This window comes from Salvelinus fontinalis, chromosome 7, assembly GCF_029448725.1.
Source record: "Salvelinus fontinalis isolate EN_2023a chromosome 7, ASM2944872v1, whole genome shotgun sequence".
Classification (NCBI taxonomy): Eukaryota; Metazoa; Chordata; class Actinopteri; order Salmoniformes; family Salmonidae; genus Salvelinus; species Salvelinus fontinalis.
In genome coordinates this window covers 33,984,070-34,005,803 of record NC_074671.1, presented here as the reverse complement: position 1 = coordinate 34,005,803, position 21,734 = coordinate 33,984,070, and the positions used below count along the sequence as shown (strand labels likewise).

At 43.9% G+C, this 21,734-nt stretch overlaps 1 pseudogene; it reads left to right on the top strand.

Moving 5' to 3' along the window:
• LOC129860059 (phenylalanine--tRNA ligase, mitochondrial-like) overlaps positions 1-19,529 on the top strand; it is a 298,841-nt pseudogene extending 279,312 nt beyond the window's left edge.
• Positions 19,530-21,734: the final 2,205 nt, after the last annotated feature.

Here is a 21,734-nt window from a genome sequence, read left to right as displayed (position 1 = left end):
AAGCTACAGGACTGTTTTGCTAGCACAGACTGGAATATGTTCCGGGATTCTTCCAATGGCATTGAGGAGTACACCACATCAATCACTGGCTTCATCAATAAGTGCATCGATGACATCGTCCACACAGTGACTGTACGTACATACCCCAACCAGAAGCCCTGGATTACAGGAAATATCCGCACTGTGCTAAAAGGTATAACCCCCATTTTCAAGAAGCGGGACTCTAACCCAGAAGCTTATAAGGAATCACGATATGCTCTCCGAACCATCAATCAGGCAAAGCATCAATACAGGATTAAGATCGAACCATACTACAATGGCTCTGACGCTCGTCGGATGTGGCAGGGCTTGCTAACTATTACAGACTACAAAGGGAAGCACAGCCGAGAGCTGCCCAGTGACATGAGCCTACCAGACGAGCTAAATTACTTCTATGCTCGCTGTGAGGCAAGTAACACTGAAACATGAATGAGAGCACCAGCTGTTCCAGACGACTGTGTGATCACGCTCTCCGCAGCTGATGTAAGACCTTTAAACAGTTCAACATTCACAAGGCCGCAGGGCTAGATGTACTACCAGGAGGTGTACTTCGAGCATGCACTGACCAACTGGTAAGTGTCTTTACTGACATTTTCAACTTCTTCCTGTCTGAGTCTGTAATACCAACATGTTTCAAGCAGACCACCATAGTTCCTGTGCCCAAGAACACTAAGGTAACCTGCCTAAATGACTACCGACCCGAAGCACTCACGTCTGTAGCCATGAAGTGCTTTGAAATGCTTGTCAAGGCTCACATCAACACCATTATACCAGAAATCCTAGACCCACTACAATTTAAATACCGCCCCAACAGATCCACAGATGATGCAATCTCTATTGCACTCCACACTGCCCTTTCCCACCTGGACAAAAGGAACACCTATGTGAGAATGCTATTCATTCAATACAGATCAGCGTTCAACACCATAGTGCCCTCAAAGCTCAACACTAAGATAAGGACCCTGGGACTAAACACCTCCCTCTGGCAACTGGATCCTAGACTTCCTGATGGCCCGCCCCCAGGTGGTAAAGGTAGGTAATGACACATCCACCACACTGGTCCTTAACACAGGGGCCCCTCAGGGGTGCGTGCTCAGTCCCCTCCTGTACTCCCTGTTCACTCATGACTGCATGTCCAGGCACGACTCCAACACCATCATTAAGTTTACCGATGACACAACAGTGGTAGGCCTGAACACCAACAATGATGAGACAGCAAATAGGGAGGAGGTTAGAGACCTGGCCGTGTGGTTCCAGGACAAAAACCTCTCCCTCAACGTGTTCAAGACTAAGGAGATGATTGTGGACTACAGGAAAAGGAGGACCGAGCACGCCCCATTCTCATTGACGGGGCTGTAGTTGATTAGGTTGAGAGCTTCAAGTTCCTTGGTGTCCTAATCATCAACAAACTAACATGGTCCAAGCACACCAAGAAGTGCTTGGACCATGAAGTCGTGAAGAGGGCACGACTAAACCTATTCCCCCTCAGGAAACTGAAAAGATTAGGCATGGGTCCTCAGATCCTCAAAAGGTTCTACAGCTGCACCATCGAGAGCATCCTGACTGGTTGCATCACTGCCTGGTATGGCAACTGCTCAGCTTCCGACCGCAAGGCACTAAAGAGGGTAGTGTGTACGGCCCAGTACATCACTGGGGCCAAGCTTCCTGCCATCCAGGACCTCCTATACCAGGCCGTCTCAGAGAAAGGCCCAAAGAATAGTCAAAATCTCTAGCCACCCTTGTCATATACTGTTCTCTCTGCTACCGCACGGCAAGCAGAGTAGTCTGGCTACCCAGACTACTTGCATTGCCCCCAATCCCTCTTTTACGCTGCTGCTACTCTCTGTTATTATCTATGCATAAGTCACTTCAATATCTCTACCCACATGTATATATTACCTCGATTATCTCGACTAACCGGTGCCCCCGCACATTGACTCTGTACCGGTACCCCCTGTATATAGCCTCGCTATTGTTAATTTACCACTGCTTTTTAATATTTTGTTACTTTATTTCTTATTTTTAGGTATTTTTCTTAAAACTGCATTGTTGCATTGTTGGCTTGTAAGTAAGCATTTCACTGTAAGGTGAACCTGTTGTATTCGGCACATGTGACAAATACAATTTGATTTGATGCTAATACACTTCCAGAAAGAAAACCTTTTTGGATATCTGATTACCTACAAATGTCAATATTTTTTAACCTGGAGATAAACGTTCCTAATTCTTGTTCTTGTGCAATTGCCATAGGCATCTCATTCACATTTATGTGGGGAAACATAGAAAGTTCAATGGACAGCAGTCCAAAAGGTTATCTTCAATAATTAATGTATTAGCCTGCACGGACGGGTTTTGGCCTTAGCCTCATTCAGCATGCAGTGTCAATGAGACATACATGAGATGAGCACATTCATAGACTTTCATGAACTGGAAGTGATAGTGTCACCCACAGCTGTGTATCTTGTGGGGTGGACAGTGGGGGTCAAGAACCTGCCCCCCTCCTCTATATTAGAGACGGGTCAATTTGACCCCCCCAATAATATACCATGATGCATTTGATTGATAGGGAAAAAAATACACCATAAAGCATCAGGCAGTAACTAGCTTTCTGTGTCTTTACACAACACTGTGCTACTCAATTCCTAATTTTATGATTGGATCGCCGCCAATATGCTCTTGGTTTGGGCCGGTCCTCAGAGGCCGTGGTTTGTGAAAGGGAGCAAACTTGTAAGGAGAACAGATTAACGCGCAATATCTCCTTTCTCTTTCTCTCTCTTCTTAACAAACCCTCAAATCTGTGAGCTAACTATGAAACTTGAAACTTAAAAATATTACAGTCAAACTTAACATGGTACATTCAGCAGCATGAATAAGAGTGATATAGAAAGTGATGTTTTTCAAATGGAGAAAGTTTCTATTTCGAAGTGATGAAATGCGCATCTCGCGTATTACCCAGAATAGATTCCAACCCTAAACTTTCTTACAGCTGCACTGGGGTTGGACAGGCTTCCTGTTAAGATTAAGACACCCTGGACACACCTACTCATTCAAGGGTTTGTCTTTATTTTTACTATGTTCCACATTGAAAATCATTCCAGGTGAAGCTGGTTGAGAGAATGCCAAGAGTGTGCAAAGGCAAAGGGTGGCTACTTTGAAGAATCTCAAATATAAAATATATTTTGATTTGTTTAACACTTTTTTTTGGTTACTACATGATTCCATATGAGTTATTTCATAGTTTTGATTTCTTCACTATTATTCTACAATATAGAAAATAGTAAAATTAAGAAAAACTCTTGAATGAGTAGGTGTGTCCAAACTTTTGACTGGGACTGTATGGCTCAGAAAAACATACCTCAATCCAGGGATGACAAATGCTTTGTACTCCGAATTGTCCCATTATTGTCACACCCTGATCTGTTTCACCTGTCTTTGTGCTTGTCTCCACACCCCTCCAGGTGTCTCCCATCTTCCCATTATCCCCTGTGTATTTATACCTGTGTTCTCTGTTTATCTGTTGCCAGTTCATCTTGTCAGGTCTTACCAGCGTTCTCTCCCGCCTTCCTGTTTCTCTAGTTCTGTTTCCTAGTTTTTCCCGGTTCTGACCATTCTGCCTGCCTGTCGTCCTTTACCTGCCTGACTTTGACCTGATTACGAACCTCTGCCTGCCCTGACCCCTAGCCTGCCTTCCATCCTGTACCTGACTGACTCTGACCTGATCGCCAACCTCTGCCTGCCCTCGACCTGCACTTTGCCTGCCCCGTGTTTCTAATAAATCATCTGAGAACTGTACTATCCGCCTCCCATGTCTGCATCAGGGTCATATCCTGAGTCGTGATAATTACCTGTTACGCCGAGAAGACTGAATGACTGGTAGTTTTCTGGAAAACTGCTCTTTCGTCCTCATGATAGATAGCAGAAGCCACAGCAGCCATTTTGGAATGGCAGTGTCAGCCAATCAGCTCCTTTTGTTTTGCAACGCAACATGTCATTCCATCCATAATGGCTGCTGTGGCTACTGCTAGCTAACATGAGGAGGAAAACAGTAGCTTACTTAAATGAGCAGTCCTTCAATCTTCTCGTGTAACAGTTGGGATAATGGGACAATTCATAGTACAACACATTTATCAGCCCTGGATTGAGGTACATTTTTCAGAGCATTATCTCACACCGGCTTTGTGGTGTCTTAACCTAAACAGGAAGCGTGTACGGGCCCAGTGTAGCTGTACGCAAGTGTAGGGTCACAATCTATTATGGCTAAGCACATTAGAGCACTATTTCTCAAAACTAGTAATTGGTAACGGTTATATTGGGCTGAACTTTGAGTGTTCAAAGGAAACTTTTGATAGTATTTTGAATCTTAAAAGATTGAGTTTATATTAGGCTATCAGAGAAGGGTTGTTTCTATTAATTTTAGGCAGTAGACTCAAGCAAGCCTGTTTCTGTAACGTCTGCTTCCAACTCACACCCTCAAACACGTAGATCCTCTGAACGCAGCTCACTTTCCAGCCCACTTTCCAGCTCCCACTCTCAAACACCTAGATCCCCTGAACGCAGCTCACTTCAGGTGATCCCAATCACCTGAATTATAATCACCTGTTCACACACCTGTATGTCATTATCACACACTATTTAGTTCAGTTCTTTGCACCCCATCACTGTGAGGTATTGTTTGTTTTGTGACACACGGCTTTCAGAGCATGGGTTTCCTGTGATGTACTTGTCCTGTATATGATAGTTTTTGCCTGCCTCACTAACGATGCCTTTTGCCTATTCCCTGCCTGTACTTTAGCCTATTGGATTTCCTGTTATCAACCTATTGACTGATCTCCCAGACTACGTTACAAGCCTTTTCCCTGCCTGTACTGTTGCCCTTTTGGATCCCCTGTGTATGACCTTCTGCCTGCCCCTGGACCCAGTTACCTGCCTCCTCCTGTGGTCCTCTGCAATAAACACCCTGCTGCGCCCTGCACTTGAAACCAGCTCTCTGTCTCCCCTTGTGTTCATTCATTTTTCTCCCAAGTCAGAGGCAGTTTGCCTGTCTCCCAGACCCTGACCATTGACCAACAGCAGCAGCCTATCCTCCTTAATTATGCCAATTTGAAGGCAACAATTGTGAGGGGAAACCACTAATCATGTTTATGCAACCTAATAATCACCATTAAAATACCTCCAGAACTAACAAAATGTTTTATTTCAATTTGAGAATCTGTAATAGAAATTGAGCCACCCTAATCTTCATTGATACACACTAAGAGGGTCCCTCAAATCAACATTTATTGGTCGCGTACACATATTTTTCAGATGTTATTGCAGGTGCAGAAAAATGCTAATGTTTTTAGCTCCAACATTGTAGTACATAACAATACACATAAATCCCCCAAATAAAAATATAGAAATTAAGAAATATAAGAACTAGCAATGGCAGATTCCGGAATATAAATATGCAGTACCAGTCAGAAGTTGGAACACACCTATTCATTCAAGGGTTTTCTTTATTTGTACTATTTTCTACATTGTAAAATAATAGTGAAGAATTCAAAACTATGAAATAACACACAAGGATTCATATAGTAACCAAAAAAGCGTTAAACAAATCAAAATATATTTTATATTTGAGATTCTTCAAAGTAGCCACCCTTTGCCTTGATGACAGCTTTGCACACAGCTTGGCATTCTCTCAACCAGCTTAACCTGGAATGCTTTTCCAACAGTCTTGAAGGAGTTCCCACATATGCTGAGCAATTGTTGGCTGCTTTTCCTTCACTCTGCGGTCCGACTCTTCCCAAATCATCTCAATTGGGTTGAGGTCGGGTGATTGTGGAGGCCAGGTCCTCTGATGCAGCACTCCATCACTCTCCTTCTTGGCCAAATAGCCCTTGCACAGCCTGGAGATGTATTGGTACATCAAACGCATTAAGAACGAAAGAAATTCCACAAATGCACTTTTAACAAGGCACACCTGTTAATTGACATGCTTTCCAGGTGACTACCTCATGAAGCTGGTTGAGAGAATGCCAACAGTTTGCAAAGCTGTAATCAAGGCAAAGGGTGGCTACTTTGAAGAATCTCAAATATAATATATATATATATATACTGTGGGGAGAAGAAGTATTTGATACACTGCCGATTTTGCAGGTTTTCCTAATTACAAAGCATGTAGAGGTCTGTACTTTTTATCATAGGTACACTTCAACTGTGAGAGACGGAATCTAAAACAAAAATCCAGAAAATCACGTTGTATGATTTTTAAGTAATTAATTTGCATTTTATTGCATGACATAAGTATTTGATACATCAGAAAAGCAGAACTTAATATTTGGTACTGAAACCTTTGTTTGCATTTACAGAGATCACACGTTTCCTGTAGTTCTTGACCAGGTTTGCACACACTGCAGCAGGGATTTTGGACCACTCCTCCATACAGACCTTCTCCAGATCCTTCAGGTTTCGGGGCTGTCGCTGGGCAATACGGACTTTCAGCTCCCTCCAAAAATGTTCTATTGGGTTCAGGTCTGGAGAGTGGCTAGGCCACTCCAGGACCTTGAGATGCTTCTTACGGAGCCACTCCTTAGTTGCCCTGGCTGTGTGTTTCGGGTTGTTGTCATGCTGGAAGACCCAGCCACGACCCATCTTCAATGCTCTTACTGAGGGAAGGAGGTTGTTGGCCAAGATCTCGCGATACATGGCCCCATCCATCCTCCCCTCAATACGGTGCAGTCGTCCTGTCCCCTTTGCAGAAAAGCATCCCCAAAGAATGATGTTTCCACCTCCATGCTTCACAGTTGGGATGGTGTTCTTGGGGTTGTACTCATCCTTCTTCTTCCTCCAAACACGGCGAGTGGAGTTTAGACCAAAAAGCTCTATTTTTGTCTCGTCAGACCACATGACCTTCTCCCATTCCTCCTCTGGATCATCCAGATGGTCATTGGTAAACTTCAGACGGGCCTGGACATGCGCTGGCTTGAGCAGGGGGACCTTGCGTGCGCTGCAGGATTTTAATCCATGACGGCGTAGTGTGTTACTAATGGTTTTCTTTGAGACTGTGGTCCCAGCTCTCTTCAGGTCATTGACCAGGTCATGCTGTGTAGTTCTGGGCTGATCCCTCACCTTCCTCAAGAAGGTGAGATCTTGCATGGAGCCCCAGACGGAGGGTGATTGATCCTCATCTTGAACTTCTTCCATTTTCTAATAATTGCGCCAACAGTTGTTGCCTTCTCACCAAGCTGCTTGCCTATTGTCCTTCTTAAAGAAAAAGCTTCTTAAAGAAAAACAGGTCTGTGAGAGCCAGAGTTCTTACTGGTTGGTAGGTGAGCCCATAATAATTAGGAACTCAATCAAGGTCTCAAATTACTGTTGAGAGTTAGAACATATCATATAAGCCATTTAGCAGACACTTTAATCCAAAGGAACATACTGTCATGTGTGCCACCATTTGACTTATGGGTGGTCCTAGGCATCAAACCCACGACGCTGTTGTTACAAGCACCATGCTCTACCAGCTGAGCTACAACGGATCATACCTTTCATGTTGAATAATAGAAGACTCAAGGTGCAATTTCGAAATTTGGTTATGCATCAGCAGTTTCTCTCGTCATGACAGTCACTCAATTAGTCATGTCAGCTAACAAATTTTGGATTGGTAAGTTATTCTAGCCAGCTTTCTAAACTTGTAGTTATCGTGGATGAATACCGACCGGGCAAGCAGGGCACGTGCCCAGGGGCCTTGACCTCCAGGTGGGTCACACATTGATTTTCTTAGTCACTCTCACTCAGATATAGGGCATAATTCATGGCAAAATGTGTAGAATTTCAGGAAATTTGTTATAAAATGTCTAAATGTTCTCTCTACCCCATGGCAAAAAGGGGGAATATTTTAATTTGGGTCTCAGGCTGTAAAAGTTTACATACCCCCGGTCTAAAGAATCCATTTTTTCTTCTGACATATTAACACAGACATACTGGAGATTATTAACTTTTGTTTTGGTGGCGATTTGACACAATTCTCGGTCTTGAATTGGACTCACATTTTTCTGGGGTCTCGGTCTTGGCTCGGAACCCTCGCCCCCCTCCCGGTCTCGGTCTTGACTAGGGCTCAATTTGCTCCAGTCTTGGTCTTGAATCGGTCTCGCTTTATATATCGCACCTTAAAGGGATCCGCTATGGTTACAAGCCAAATAACCCTTATTTAGCACTATATAGAACTATTTGTATTTAGTGTGTATGGATGCATGCCACATTGCAAAGCAGTAAGCTTCTTTATTTGTCCTTTATTAAATGTTTCTTACTGATTTCAATATGGAAGTGAAACCAGGTTCTCGTGTTTGTATGTAGTGTTTCTTGATGAGTATAAGGCAAATTTATTAACTAAATGCGAACAATTGTGTTATTCTTGTACCATATTTTTGTGTAAAAATAGTAGCAGTTCATTCAATCGGGGAGGTAAAAAGGGGGCATGGGGGGGCGGGGCACACGATGCTCTCCCATGATGAAAGGGGGGCGTAACTTAAAAAGTTTAGCAAGCACTAACCTAGCTAATAATTAGCACAAATACAGATAGGCAACCCCATGCTTCAGCCTATTTTTTTTATAGCCACTATGCTGCATAATTTATGATACAGGTGATAATGCTTATTACTAAATAACACAGCAGCCTGATAACATGTATCTCACATCCGGCTGTGATTGGGAGTCCCATAGGGCAGCGTACAATTGGCCCAGCATCGTCCGGGTTTGGCCGGGGTAAGGGTAGGGGTAGGGGTTGTAAATAAGAATTTGTTCTTAACTGACTGCCTAGTTAAAGAAAGGATAAATGATTTCTAGAAGGGAAAATAATATTTTAGGTGCTGTCAGCATCTTTTTTATTTTCATTCATTTTGGAGTATAGAAGTCACAAAAACGGACTTTCTCTCAGGCATTCTACAAAACAATTGTAAAATGAACGTTAGATAAACTCTACTTCAGGTTCCAGACGAGAGGTGTGCTGTCAGTGTGTGTAAACAGAGATACTGCGTTAACAGCATTGCTTCAACTAGTTTGATTGAACTGAGCTCCGTAGTCTGGGTAATGAGAAGGGAGTGGATGCAAAGTACAGCAGAGGGCCTCGGTGGGTTCAGGCTAACTGTGTGTGACCTGCTCACATCATTTCCCTCCCACTGTAATGTGTCTTGGTCTCTGGCAGGGGAATTCAATCAGATGGAGAAAGAAGCGCAATGTCTTCTAACCCCTCACTGACCTACTCACACACACACACACAAACAGAGTCTAGTTGCATACGCACTCAGAAGCAAGGCCCTATCCACCTGCCACGCTGTGGTGTGAATCATGTCGGCTGTTGATCTCTGCACTCTCCCGCTAAGCTTTTTCTCGGCAGCCTGCCATGATGACGACAGTAAGGGCCACGTTATTACTTGAGCTCTGGCTCGCCGCTCCATCCAGAGCCACCGCTGCCCTCGACGCTGCCCATGCGGGATTTATCCCGGACCATCAATATCTCACTGGCCGGGGCCTCGCTTCTAGGGGAGGGAGGGTTTATTACTCATATATTCTGAGCCTGGGACTCCAGGCCCCCACTGGAGGTTCAAGTCGTAAAGGCAAATACTGGAAAATCCCTGCAGTGGAGCCCCCCCCCCCCACGGAGAGCCCGGGCTTTGAGTTATTTACAGTGCCGAAGCAAGACCCCAGGCGAAGAGGAAGCAGCAGCCGCGTGTTAGCCTCTGATCCTTCGACAAACAATCGCCGCCCCCATGTACCGTTGTCCTCTTAAAGGTAGTTAGTGTCTTCAAGTATGATAAACCTTGGCAAGCAATGTTTCCTTTTCCTCCTGGTCACTGTGGTTACTGGTAGAGAAAAGTAGACATGCTTTATTACTCTAGCTACCGTCACATGGCTGTCTGTGCAGTAGCTCGCTATAGGCTAGCTGTCAGAATCTGTTGCTGGTTCCTCAAGGCCAACCAGTGATGAAGTCAAGATACAGGCCAAGACCAAGACCATAATAGGGCCAAGACTGTCGAGATCAAGACTCTGTCTCCGACACCGGAATGCACAGACGTTTTGAAAGGCTAATTATGGCGACACCATATCCATGCTGGCTGGATCGATCATCCCTTTCTGTGTAAATGCTTCTGGTGCTGTATCTCAAGGTAACAGCATCCGCACTGGTTTCGCTCATCCAAATCAAAAACTCCATCCATCTGCAGGTATGGGCATGTTGTGTACCACGCAACTGTCCCATTATGGGCCGTCTTCAAAGCAGGGGCCCATCCGGTCTATGATTCACAGGAAAGACTCAACGGCAGCTTGCGATCGGAACAGATGGCAAGTAGGCAACTGTGTAAGCGAGCGATGGAAGCGCTTTCATATTGACAAATAATTGACAGACCATCCCTGAGCACGAGTACATTTCCTGATGAATTGTCACCTGTTTAATCATTGTCATCTCCCTCTTTTTTCCCCCTCCTTCTTATTAATGCTTTGCTTTTTTTGGAAGCCTGGTCCCAGATCTGTTTATGCTGTCTTGCCAATGGCATGACAATGGCATAGGAGTTGGCAAGAGAGCAAATAAAATCAAATTTATTTATATAGCCCTTGGTACATCAGCTGATATCTCAAAGTGCTGTACAGAAACCCAGCCTAAAACCCCAAACAGCAAGCAATGCAGGTGTAGAAGCACGGTGGCTAGGAAAGACTCCCTAGAAAGGCCAAAACCTAGGAAGAAACCTAGAGAGGAACCAGGCTATGAGGGCAGCACATCTGGGACCAGACTACCTTTTTAAACTATCCACTGGGGAAATGCTGAATGTCCCAAGGGCCCCTCTCCCTCCAGGGTGTTTCACCACCTGAGCCTGCTCTTTAATATCTTAATTGACTCACCTCTCCCACTCATCTCCACCCCTTTTCCTCAGCAAACAACCCACACTAAAAACAAATGAATTCAAAAAGCAGCACATGCACGTTGTAAATAATTTGACTCTACTAACGCTGATCACCTGAAACAATATAGAGTACATGGAATAATAGATGTGTGGCCCACACACAGATAAGATTTTGATTTGCTTGATTTGTTTTTATTTTAGTAGTATGAAAGCTGATAGTACTCAGAGTTGCTACATTTCATACTGAATAAAGAATACATCTAATTGACTATAAGCTGATTTTCAACACAGTCAGTGATTTTTGTATACCGTACGTCGTAACGTTGGTGACTGCTCTAACTCCTTCATTGAGTATGTTTACACGCACACTAGTAACTCGATATTAAACTAACTATGGCAGTAGGCAGATTATGCAATAGTCATGTGAACACGTTACTCTGCTTATCTTAGTCGGTGTAAGGTCAAAATCAAAGCAAGCATACGCCGATTAAAACACCACATTTTTCTGAGCCATCTTTCAAATTATTAGGACATGTAAACTCCTTAATCTGCGTTCCGGATGTGTATTTGATCTGTGAATGTGCTAGCACCAGCCGAGCGGGTCTCCCTCTTTAGGGCGAGTGAAGTGTGTTCGGGAACAACTGATCTTAGATGTAGTTTTCACATACAAACTTCATATGTCCGAACTGAGATCCAAATATGCTTCCCAAAAATAACATGTTCTCTGCGGTAGAGTGTTCATTTTGATTGGCGATTTTCTGCATTTGTCAGAGTATATTATCAGGTAGCCAGATTTGAGATGTGTCCATGTAAATAGGATTAATAGGTAAATCGTTCTTCTTGCAAAGCATGTAAAACGTTTTAATCAAACTATTATATCAATCTGTCACGTTCCTGGCCTTATTTCCTTTGTTTAGTCTTTGTTTAGTTGGTCAGGACGTGAGCTGGGTGGGCATTCTATGTTTTGTGTTTCTATGTTGGGTTTGTTGTTTGGCCTAATATGGTTCTCAATCAGAGGCAGGTGTTTGTCATTGTCTCTGATTGGGAACCATATTAAGGTAGCCTGTTTTCACTGTTTGTTTGTGGGTGATTGTTCCTGTTCGTGCGTTCATGTGTTTTATGTTCTCAGGTTCAGGACTGTAGCTTCGTTGTTTTCGTCTGTTTATTGTTTTTTTGTTCGTATTGAAAGTAGTATTCCAATAAATATGGATGCATACCACGCTGCGCTTTGGTCCTCCTCTCCTTCCAACGACGAGAGCCGTTACACAATCTGACTATCCACAATAATCGCATTATTGTGTGCATGTAACCGTACTCATTGACAGTGAGTTGAACTGGATCTGTAGTTCAACCTTTTTCACCAAGGTTTTCAGGTAGTTATTTTTAATTTTTCTTGTCTGGAATTCAGCTTTTAGCTGCATATGTGAAGAACACACCCTAACCAATAATAATAAAACCTTATATGAACGTTGCAATGCCCCCCCCCCTCCCCCCACAGTGTTAAAAACATAATTCCCATTGCAATTAAAACAGCGTTCCCATTATTAGGTCTTCATCTGGTCATTATCTAAAATAAATGTCTCCTGTTGGAATGACATCATTACAATGGCGTTATCCATTATAATAGAGGTGATTTCAGTGGGACACACACACACACACCTAGATCAGATGAGTAGGGTAACATGTTTGTAAAAATACATCAACATCTCCAATGGTATATCCCTCTATAGAGAATTTGTCAGTGGTAAGCTAGCTGTGACATCAAACCCCTACCGCTCTGTTCCAGTCAGCGATACATTTACGGAATGATTATCATACTCATAATCATATGGCCCCTTGTGTGTCTTGTATCCAGCCTCCCACTGGCCCTACTGGATGCCTGCTTCATTTGGCCCCACCATCGTGATGTGCATGGAAGAACACTTATTATCTCTTTCTCCCCAGATCCATCTATTGATAGATAGAAGTGTTTCCCCCTCTTTTGTGACAGGAGATCTTAATAATTAAATCGCTGACGTTCCGCCGGGAGACTTCTTCTGCTCATCTGAGCTTGAATTTTAATTCGGGGCCTCAGCATAGTTTCTTGTTCTCATCGTGAGAGAATCTCTCTCGATTTCTCTCTATTTCTCCCTCTTGCTCTCTTCCCTCTCTTCCTCTCTTTTCTTTCTTTCTTTCTTTCACTTTATTTAGGCACATTATTTTGTCATGTGCAATGTGTCTCTTCCACTCATTGTCTTGGAGATCTGGGGCGTCGGTGCAGATAGGGGAGAGATGCTGTTGAATTTAACATGAAGGGAATGTGAGCGACTGGTGCACCAGGTGGTTCCTCCGGATTTGTGTGTCGAAATGAGATTCAGTGTTCCAACACTTTCTCAGTCAAGGGTTGAGGATTTGCTGACAACCTCCCCCCCCCCCCTTGTTTTACAGCATGAAGGGTTAACAAAATCTGTCAAAATGAAAGACGAATATCAACTATGCACACTTATAGTACATCTAGTCTAACCAAGGTGTGCCAAGTCCTCACATCATTAGTAACCTTGCATGACACGGAGACATTTCATTGCCCTCGACTGAAAGCTATACTTGTCAGTTACTTTAGCATATGTGTTGCTCACTGACTTTGCACACAGACTTTGCACAGCTTTTCTTCAACCATTTACATGACTGGACAAACAAGCACTCACAAAGATTTCTGGCTTCTCCTCTTCTTTGGTTTGGTATTTCCAAAGACCCTCCTCCCCACCCCTCCAAAACAAGTGTTAGGGGCCACATGTTGACCAGAAGTGGGCCAGTAACAGCAAAACTGCAAAAAGAAAAGACTCTTCCATTATCATCCAACCTGGCCCTGTTGCGTAACCATTGGACGAAGATGAGTTCTCCCGCTCTGAAAAAAATAGGGAGTGTTGTTTTGTAACCCTACTTGTCTGTTGGGTCTAATTAGAAAATGAATGACTTGTCGGATTAATAAAGAAAGTCGAGAGGGCGAAATAGGAAAGTTTAATGGAATGCAAATTGATTTCTGTGCCCACATCTCTTCCAAGCTAGGTGAAGATCTGAACCCAAAGGCTACCATCGCTTTTTTGAGAGGGAACAGGTCTTTCTTCCGCCACCTACCTTTCATTCGGGCCGGCGGACGCAGATTAGTGTTCGGACCTGAGCCAAACCCTCTTACAGAGGTACCACTATGTCTTCTTCTACTGCTAACATGTAGCTGTCATCTATATCTAGCACTAATGAGGGTAGACATCTTGAGAGACACACATTTTCTCCTCATTTGGGATTTCTCAGTAACTGAACTCACATTTTTGTGTGTTCTTTGCCAGACTGTGATGTCATCTCTTTTGTTCAATAAAGCTCTACAGTTTGGAAAATCGCATGCACTATTGGGGGGGCTATGTGTGTGGTTTATAGAAAGCAATTTCTTCACTCTCACAACCACATCAATGATGACAATAGGACAGCCCTCAACATTGGCAAAACCACGCCATCATGAAAAAAGAGAGCCTGTCTTAGAGCCTGTGTCTTTGAAGTGAAAAGATATTGAGATCTCCTCTTCAACAGCCGAGACTGTATAGAAACTCATCCCAAAGACGAAGAGACAAACAAAACAAGCCCAAACACATCCACGTTGTGAAAACCTGATCCAGCATCGCTAAATGTGTATCGCATTACTACCCCAGTGCCTTGTGGGTTACTAGCAGAACTGCTTGGCACCATTCGCATAGCATGGAGTCTGGAGAGTCCCCGGTCTGCTCCTTTTTCCTCTCATCTCGGAATATAATCTCAGGAAGAACTAACAGGCCTTTCAAGGGTGTTGTCTCAGTGAGCAGCCTTCCCCCGTTCCCTCTTGTGAATGAAACGCTACACTCGTCTTTCCGCTGCCCATCCCCAGGCCTAAAGCAACATACGCAACATGAAAATGAATGCTTATTTCCTGCCGCCCCAAAATCCCCTGGATCTGCAAATTGCCTCAGATAAACCCCCGATCTGACGAGGCATGTGATTGATATACCTTGTACGACCGTTATGCTTTTTTTGGGGGGGGAGACTTGTGTCAAAGAAATGTATTCTTGGCAAGATTGCCGATACATTACATCGCATGATAATGCAAATCCCATGCTCCCGTAGTCAATGAACTGTCTCAGTTTAGAAGTGACCTACATATCATGATGCGTGTGTATAATGTGTCGGGTTTGAAGCACCAATTTCATCATGGTTATTTTCAGATGAAGGATGGTTTAGATGTATCCCCCCAGTTCTTGTTTCAGGGGTTTCGAGAATAATATAAATTGGATGCAGAGAGTCTCTATGCTCCGCTCAGTATGACATCAGTGTGAAAAGCAACAGAGAGAAAAGGAGACAATAGAAAACAAAGCTTTAAGAAAAAAATACAAACTGAAAAGACAAACAATCTTATGCAAATGCGGAAGATGTTCCGATTCCTGTATGCTGCGGTTACTCGAGATTATTTCTCAATTACATTGGTGCGTATAGGATAACATCCCTCCGGACTATAGATGAATTACTTGAAAATATAGCATGTTTAGTATGGCATGACTTGCAATCAACATTAAAACAAACAAAGATTGTTTGAGGGTGGGAAAACATCTCAATTTGAAGAGACTAGAGTGGCTGTATAAGAAATGTAAAGTGTGTTGTGCTAAACCGACCAGACATACAGTATATGGACTCCAAGTGTGTGTGTGTGTGTGTGTGTGTGTGTGTGTGTGTGTGTGTGTGTGTGTGTGTGTGTGTGTGTGTGTGTGTGTGTGTGTGTGTGTGTGTGCAAGTCAGAGTGTTGGAGACAGAGCGAAAGAGAGAGAGCGAGAAAAGGGTGCATGATTGTCCCAGGCTAATGGGAGCAGTCTTCTCTCTAGCTGACTGGAACCAATTAGAGTGGGTTTCCTGCTTTGGCACTGGGCCTCCTCCCAGCTTTTTTTCCCCTCAGCCCAGCCCAACTCCTCCAAACATCCCTCTAAACATCGCTGATCTCATCACTCTGTCACTCGCTCTGTCGCTCTTGTGACTGTAGATACATAACAAGTCTGAGCCCTTTACCCAATAGACAAAACTGGTTATAATGATTACAACCACATTACAACCAGTGTGTAGGTCAGTTTGTAACGCTTTGTCTGCAGGATACCCTCTTCACTCACTGAAAATAGGTCTTCTCACTCCTGAATTTCTAAAAAGAGTAGCCTGGAGAGTCACACAACATGCAATTAACAAAATCACAGCGTGTGTCCGGGGTAACTGCATTTGTTTGACCTCATATTTTATTGAAGAATGATAATACATTTGGTTTCGACATTGTCAGCTGATGTGCTGTAAGTCTGACTAGAGTTTCCGGCAACAAAATCGCTTGTTTTGCTTCACTACAGAACTCTTTCTGAACATACATTCCCGATTACAGTACTCCAATCTTTGTTCGATTATTTTCTCACATCTGCCCCATCCTCCATTCTCCTGAACAGGACTGTTTTTCTCCCTTTGGAAGAAGCCACTGTGAATAACCCACAGCCAGGTGTCTCACTGTAAACAAAATTCTGCAGGGCAATAAAAATGGAGACTGCTAACAATAAAAAGCAATTGTTGTGTATGTTTGGATCACTGTTCTCCTCCTGCGCTCGTTGAATTATTGAACACCTGTGCGTTTGGTGGAAATGTCAGATGCTCTTTTTGCTGAGACAGAGGGGGGAGGAGGAGGGAGAGAAAGAGAGAGAAACAAGGGAAGCTATGCGTAAACCATCCGCCGTCAAAAACAGCCTTTTCTAACAGGGCGTCATAGCTGATCATTGATTATTTTCAATGGGCTCGAACCCTGAATAATTTATTTCTCCATTATCAAGTCGGAATTGCCTCAGGAAATGTCCCCTCCTCTCCCTTATAGTTTTGGGCTGCTTGCTATTATCATTGATTCACAGTTCTGGTTTGGAGCTAATTCCATTAGCTCATTAATTTGCATTTCTACGTGAAGTATTGTCCTCTGTTGACATGTCGAGTCAATGATGGAGGGAGAGGGAGAAGAACAATGAGAAAGCTCAGAGCTGTGTGTGTGTGTGTGTGTGTGTGTGTGTGTGTGTGTGTGTGTGTGTGTGTGTGTGTGTGTGTGTGTGTGTGTGTGTGTGTGTGTGTGTGTGTGTGTGTGTGTGTGTGTGTGTGTGTGTGTGTGTGTGTGTGTGTGTGTGTGTGTGTGTGTGTGTGTGTGTGTGTGTGTGTGTGTGTGTGTGTGTGTGTGTGTGCAGTGCGAAGCAAGCATATGTGTCCCAGTGGCAATCAGTGGTGGCCTAAATTTGTCAGGGTTGATATTTGCGAAGCTGCCCATAGTAGCTCTCTGGCTGAGAGTGTGAGGGACGGCACCAGCCAGACGAAGCCTACACCAGCTAGCTGTGCTGGAATCCATAGGCTAGTGAGGGGGACTGGAAAACTGTGTCCTGTGTTTCTGCTGCCACTTTAAGGGGAAAAAACATTTCCAGCCTATTAATAGCCAACTCAACTAGTTATTTTCTGCGTTTTCTCTCCTCTGCTCTCTTCCCCGCATTAATTAATGTATTTTCTCCTTGCGTTTCCCTATAAAGAGGATGTCGGCCCGATAGACCAATTATCTCTTTCCTCTAAATTATATTTTCTAATCCATCAGTCACCTCCCGATGATGTTCCCCGGAGATCACACTCTCTCGGGCTACCGCTATTCTTAGCGTGGCAGCCCGCGAGGGGGGGGGGGGTTATCTGTGAAACAAGGTTGCCCTTTCAGAGAGTAGAGTACGGGAGCAAGAGACACTGCCGGCACAGCCCCTGCCACCGTATAGACCACTGTAAATCCGAGAAAGATGGAAGAATGTAATCTATTCTCCTGTCCGCTGGAGAGAAATGAAAGGCAAGAGTGTATCTCCCGTTTATGGGTGTGAAGGGTTTCCTGATTAAACGTAGCTAAGGCCCAGGCTCCATTTCAACCCCGGCCCGAGTGTTGCCGCCGCTGCCTCGTCGTAGTTGCGGCTTCTCATTTCCAGTGGATATCTGTAGTGTCAGAGAAAAGAGCTTGCCTATGTTTTCACAGTAATGAGCCGCAGTCGTCTGCACCGTTTTAGAAAATGAGCCCCCATGTTGTAATGATAAGTGGCGACTGCAATTTCGTTACTCCGTGAAACTTCCCAGGCATAGTCTGTGACGTCTCTGCTGTAGCCTTGACAAATTAAGAGTTTGTCTTGTGTAGTCTCACCGAATTGGTAGTGGAAAGTAGAAACACATTTGTTTGATCAGAAAAGAGTTGTCACTTTCTGACGCCCAGTGTTTGCATATTCCGTTACATTTGAGTCATTTAGCAGACGCTCTCATCCAGAGCGGCTTACAGTTAGTGCATTCATCTTAAGATACTGTAGCTAGGTGGGACAACCTTATATCACAGTTATAGTAAGTACATTTTTCCTCAATATATCAGTGAAGTTAGAGATAGTAGGGGGAAGAGAGTCAAGTGCGAGTGTTAGTTCACGAAAGGCTTCTCTTTTGAGGGGGGGGGGGGTGCTGTGCCGAGGAAGGCTTTTGACATGCGCCCTTAGTCACCACTTCTCTGTTTGCATTATTATCTCTGCAGCAGTAGACACCAGATGTGTCGTCCTGACAGTGGGAGTCTGCTGGTATGAAGCCGATTCTAAATAGGCTTTTCTAGGGGATCCCATGGGGTTTGGACTGTGGAATCCCAAGGCTCTGTCTTTCAGAAGTATTCTCTCAGACATTTTGTGTTAGCTAGGTGCTCTGGGGCACAATACAAAATCTCAGCCGTTGGTTTCAATGAGCCCTGAAATATGGAAATGACAAAAGGCACATGCTTAGCCTTTTAATACTACTGTTGTTTATCTCTTTTTCCTTCGCTGTACTCTGAAGATGGTAATTTCTGTCCCCTAGAGAGACAGGGACAGTGTGTGTGTGGCGTTTGTGTGCGTGCGTGCGTGCGTGCGTGCGTGCGTGCGTGTGTGCGCAATCCAGTATCTTGACTACTGTAGGCTAGTCCCAACTACTGTGGTCCCATGTAGTTCCGTTGGTAGAGCATGGAGCTTGTAACGTCAGTGTTGTCGGTTCAATTCCCATGGTGGGCCATTCTGAAAGAATGTATGCACTCAATACTGTAAGTTGCTCTGGGTAAATGTATAATATTTCACCTTCTGATGTCTTTTCATGCCTATCAGGAATAGGGGGACATGTGACAATTGAATATTGTAAAAGCATCGTCTGATCTAATTGGGATTGTCAATGTGGATATCACTGAAGAGGTCAAACATAGCTCTTGCATTTAGGTTTTTTTGTGTTCATTATTCTGCATTACAGATTTCCAAAAATATATGTGTTTTTGAATCATGTTCGTGAAGTTTAAATTCCTAAATCGACTACGATTCCCTGTGACTTACACCCTCCCTTGAGCTCTCTGTCCTCCTAACCTTCTTCTCTCTCCGCAGGATGCAGAAGCAAAGCCACTGTTACCGCATCACCTACCGGCACATGGAGAGGACCCTAACCCAGGAGGAGGTGCGCTTTCTCAACGCCGCCATAGAGCACACTGCCGAGCAGGAACTGGGCGTAAAGGGGGGGGGGGGGTTGTTTTTAAAACAGGCACAACCTTGAAAAATGTATTTTCATTTGTTTCTGTGTGCCCTACGGAACATAAGCTTGAGGAGGGCTGTTATGGTGACCGTATTACACCCACACCAGAGGTCACGAGTCATAACCGCAATCAAATTCCACATGACCGTTTAGTCACGGTAACTAGGCTTCTCCAAGTTCTGATGCTGCTGATGGTCATTAGTAGCCTACCAAACTTGCTAACTGCCTGGTACTCAGTGCTCTATGTTCCCTCTAATCACTCTGACATCAATGCAAATGTGATCGAAAATCGAATCAAACACTTCACGAGAGCCCATGAGCTCATGTTAGGCAACATTTGTATAGGCTATGCAATTGCATGAGAAAACACGTTTTGATGGCCTCTATTAAGGGCCTATTAATGGCCTCTTTCTATAGGCTGCTTTATTTATTTCTGAACTTTCCGAATATTAAGAACATTGCTTCTCTTTACAACAGGATTATAGCCTACACCAGGTACAAATGAAAATTACATGAAAATGAACCACGGGAAAAGCATCCTCCATTTGCTATTTATGTCACGCCCTGGCCTTAGTTATCTTTGTTTTCTTTATTATTTTAGTTAGGTCAGGATGTGACATGGGGATGTATGTGTTTTGTATTATCTAGGGGTTTTGTATGTTTATGGGGCAGTGTCTAGTCTAGGTGTATGTATGTCTATGGTTGCCTAGATTGGTTCTCAATTAGAGACAGCTGTCTATCGTTGTCTCTGATTGGGAACCATATTTAGGCAGCCATATTCATTAGGTAGTTTGTGGGTGATTGTCTATAATAAAACGAAGAACACTTAAACAAACTATACAAAAAACAACAAACGAACGTGAAGCTATAATTACAATAAGTGCAGACACAGGCAACTTACATATAGACTCTATATGTAAGTTACCTGTGTCTGCACTTATTGTAATTATAGCTTCACGTTCGTTTGTTGTTTTTTGTATAGTTTGTTTAAGTGTTCTTCGTTTTCGTTATAATAAATAGAAGATGTATTGTTATCACGCTGCGCCTTGGTCCTCCTCTCTTCCAACATCTAACGATCGTGACAATTTAAGTGCATAGATGACATGTACTTTTTCCACTACTCATGTTTCGAGACAGGTGCATGATAGTGGTCCATTCTAAATCAAAACAAGTTTCACACATATATTAATTAGTACAGTGCCTTCAGAAATTGATCAGACCCCTCAACTTTTTCCACATTTTGTTACGTTACAGCCTTATTCTAAAATTGATAAAATAATTTCTAATAGTTTCTCCCATTCTTCTCTGCAGACTCTGTCAGGTTGGATGGGGAGCGTCGCTGCACAGATATTTTCAGGTCTCCCCATAGATGTTTGATCGGGTTCAAGTCCAGGCTCTGGCTGGGCCACTCAACGACATTCAGAGACTTGTCCTGAAGGCACTCCTGTGTTGTCTTGGCTGTGTGCTTAGGGTCATTATCCTGTTGAAAGGTGAACCTTCGCCCGGGTGTGAGGTCCTGAGCGCTCTGGAGCAGGTTTCCATCAAGGATCTCTCTGTACTTTGCTCCGTTCATCTTTCCTTTGATCCTGACTCGTCTCCCAGTACCTGCAGATGAAAAACATCCCCACAGCATGATGCTGCCACCACCATGCTTCATCGTAGGGATAGTATTAGCCAAGTGATGAGCTGTGCCTGGTTTCCTCCAGACGCTTCCTCCAGACGCTTGGCATTCAGGCCAAAGAGTTCAATCTTGGGCTCATCAGACCTTGTTTCTCATGGTCTAAGAGTTTTTAGATGCTTTTAGCAAACTCCAAGCGGGCTGTCATGTACCTTTTACTGGGGAGTGGCTTCCGTCTGGCCACTCTACCATAAAAGCCTGATTGGTGGTGTGGTGCAGGGATGGTTGACCTTCTGGAAGCTTCTCCCATCTCCACAGAGGATATGGGAGCTCTGTCAGAGTGACCATTGGGTTCTTGGTCATCTCCCTGACCAAGGCCCTTCTCCCCTGATTGCTCAGTTTGGCCGGGTGGCCAGCTCTAGGAAGAGACTTCGTGGTTACAAACTTCTTCCATTTAAGAATGATGGAGGCCACTGTTTTCTTGCGGACCTTTAATGCTGCAGACATTTTTTGTTACCCTTCCCTAGAGCTGTGCATTGACGCAATCCTGTCTCGGAGCTCTACAGACAATTCCTTCAACCTCATGGCTTGGTTTTTGCTCTGAAATG